Source organism: Bison bison, unplaced genomic scaffold (genome assembly GCF_000754665.1).
Source record: "Bison bison bison isolate TAMUID 2011002044 unplaced genomic scaffold, Bison_UMD1.0 scf7180017864456, whole genome shotgun sequence".
NCBI lineage: Eukaryota > Metazoa > Chordata > Mammalia > Artiodactyla > Bovidae > Bison > Bison bison.
Window position 1 is genome coordinate 17,074,635 of NW_011495018.1, and position 3,158 is coordinate 17,077,792.

Below are 3,158 nucleotides of genomic sequence, written 5' to 3' on the forward strand. Positions count from 1 at the left end.
CACGTTGGTGACATCCATCTGAGTCTGGGGGCAGGACCGATCCATCACCATGTTCAGATCCTCAGTTTTCATATTCATTAAGTGGGTACATTTCTACTCCCATATAAACTCAGATCACTTTAAAGACATTAATAAATAATCAAATTCACCTCAGGAGACCCAGCAGCCTGGTTTTTCTAGTGGCCAAGTTTTTCATGCTCTGTCTTGTATGCCTCTCATGCCAATAACCAGAGAAATCATACATGTGGTTGCGTATTTGTGTATGTCAGCATTTCCTTAAGTCATGGTGTCCAGCCTGGCCCTCTTGGCTTCCATAAGACAGGGTGGGATTAATCTGGAATTAGACCCATTCAGGGGGCTGAAGGAGGAATGGGAGTGGCAGAGGGGGCCAGGCAAAGATAGCTGAGACCAGGAGGGAAGCCAGAGAGAGGTTGAGCCTGCTGCTGCTGCTGCTAAGTCGCTTCAGTCGTGTCCGACTCTGTGCGCCCCCATGGACTGCAGCCTATCAGGCTTCTCCGTCCATGGGATTGTGGTTCCCAATCCTGGTGGGACATCAGATTGGGAACCTGCATGTACACAGATGTACAGACTCTGAACCACCATGTGCTTCATTCCAACCCAGCCAGGTGAGGCTTTGGCACCAGAGAGGTCTAGTCTAAGATTGTTCCTTGTTCCAAGAGGTTGGCAGGACTTAAGGGCAGGGGATCCAGAACCCAGCTCTTAGGACTTCTATCACAGACAGGGTTGTGGGGAAGAATGAGTGAGTGTTCAGGGTAGAGCAGAGCAAGGAGCCTGGTAGATGATGCCAAGGGCATAGAAGAGCAAAGCACAGATGCCCACCTAGGAAACAGGCAGTTGGCACAAGTCAAAACAGAGCCCAGGGCAGAGCTGCTCACATCCCTCCTGGCTTCTACAAGCCAGGCTAAGACTGAAGCTTTCCAGGGGAACCAGGCAGGGATGGGCCATAGCCACACTCAACCCCAGGTCCCCCTAACTTCTGGTTCAATGGCTCCATTAACTGAAGCCACCAGAACCAAATAGCAGAAAATTCTAATTATCTGCTACTAAACCTCAGCCTGCCTTAGGGAACCAAAAGGTGTTTGTCATGTCAATCTTTTCTGGGGGCTACAGAAACAGAAGAAATGGGCTAGATGTTTGTGAAACATTTACCGAGCATGAATCTGGTAAAGGGGTATAGAACACTCAACTGGCAAACTCAATATACAGATCACTTATAAAGAAAAGTCAAAGAGCATCTTTCTCCTACTGGACACATCCAACACCGTGAAAGGAAATGTCAAAATCTCTAGGTTCTGTTGGAATGCTGTCGTAGAAAATATAGACTGAAATTGGTGGGCCTCTGGCAGGGTCTATTCCATGTTTTGGTTATCTGGAAACCCTGCTGAATTGTAGTGAGCAGATATAATTTTGGATCGGGGCCAGGGCGTCAGGAAGCCTGGCTAGGTTCCAGTCCTATCTCTGTTACCAACCAGCAGGTTTCCTTCAATGACCCACTTCAACTTACTGCTGTAGGATGAGGATGTTGTCCTAGAAGATCTCCAGGATCCTTTCTAGCTCTAAGAATGCATGATTTTATAACATAAATGGGGCACTGTCGCTAAAGCCAGCTGATATTCATTTGAACTTAAAATCATTCCGATGGGTGTTTTCAGGCTTGGGGGGTGGCCTGCCATGCACTTGCCAGAACCAGATTGCCCTCTTCCAAACCCCAAGTCCACACGAGCTTCGTGGCCTTGGGGAGTCATTTAGAGTCTCCAGGTTGGACAGATGGTGCAGAATTTGGTGCCACTGATAATAAAGTTTGGTTGGTATCTGGCTGGACCTTGCAGTAAAGAAAACATCAAATATTTTCTTTCCCTTTTTAGCTGGATGGAGCTCAGTTCAAACACAGAGATGGAAACTCCAAATGAAGACATGAGTATTTTAATTGTCTGTCAAGAACACTAAAACTCCTCCAAGGGGTGCTTCAGACCTGGAACTCCTGGCATCAGCCCGAGTCCGGGCTGTCAGAACAGCCTCTGAAACCTGGCTTTGGAGACTCTGGGGAGAAGCAGGACAACTCCCATGTGGGAACTGTCTTGTGGAAAAACTGGTTTCTGGCAGCAGCATCTGACCCCACGTCAAACATTTGCTGCTCTCCTTCAAAAAAAGAAAAAAAAAAGGGGGGTGTGGGGGTGGGGAGGGAATAAAGTAAAAAAAGTTTTTATTTAAAAAAAAAAATGTTATTGGACTATAGTTGATTTATAGTGCTGTGTTAGTTTCATGTGTCCTGCAAACTGAATCATTTATACATATACATATAGTCACCCTTTTCTGGATCATTTTTCCATATACGTCATTTCAGAGCATTGAGTAGAGCTCCCTGTGCTATATAATAGGTCATCATTAGTTACCTATTTTGTATATAGTGGTGTGTATATTGATCCCAATCTCTCAATTTATCCCTCCCATCTTACCCTCTTATAAGTTTGTAGTATACATGGTTATTCTATTTCTGTTTTGTAGAAACATAAGTTCATTTGTAACCTGTTTTTAGATTCCACATGTTAGCAATATATATTTGTTTTTATCTGATTTTGCTTAACATGACAATCTCTAGATACTTTCTTGTTCCTGCAAATAGCATTGTCTCATTCTTTTTCAGTTCAGTTCAGTCATTCAGCCGTGTCCGACTCTTTGTGACCCCATGAACTGCAGCATGCCAGGCCTCCCTGTCCGTCACTAGCTCCTGGCGCTTACTCAAACTCATGTCCATAGAGTTGGTGATGCCATTCGACCATCTCATCCTCTGTCATCCCCGTCTCCTCCTGCCCTCAATCTTTCCCAGCATCAGGGTCTTTTCCAATGAGTCAGTTCTTTGCATCAGGTGGCCAAAGTATTGGAGTTTCAGCTTCAGCATCAGTCCTTCTAATGAATACTCAGGACTGATCTCCTTTAGGATGGACTGGTTGAATCTCCTTGCAGTCCAAGGGACTCTCAAGAGTCTTCTCCAACATCACAGTTCAAAATCATCATTCTTTTTAATGGCTGATTAATATCCCATTGCATATAAGTATTGCATCTTCTTTATCCATTCATCTGTTTTCAGTTTGATATAGTCCCACTTGTTGACTTTTGCTTTTGTTGCCTTTGCTTTT

The 3,158-nt window shown here is 44.8% G+C and overlaps 1 long non-coding RNA gene across 1 annotated transcript in view; it reads left to right on the forward strand.

Moving 5' to 3' along the window:
* Positions 1 to 2,175, forward strand: part of LOC105002601 — a 4,866-nt gene extending 2,691 nt beyond the window's left edge. Inside the window, exon 4 of the long non-coding RNA XR_826993.1 lies at positions 1,887 to 2,175. This is a non-coding gene — a long non-coding RNA (uncharacterized LOC105002601). The remainder of the gene's footprint in view (positions 1 to 1,886) is intronic.
* Positions 2,176 to 3,158: the final 983 nt, after the last annotated feature.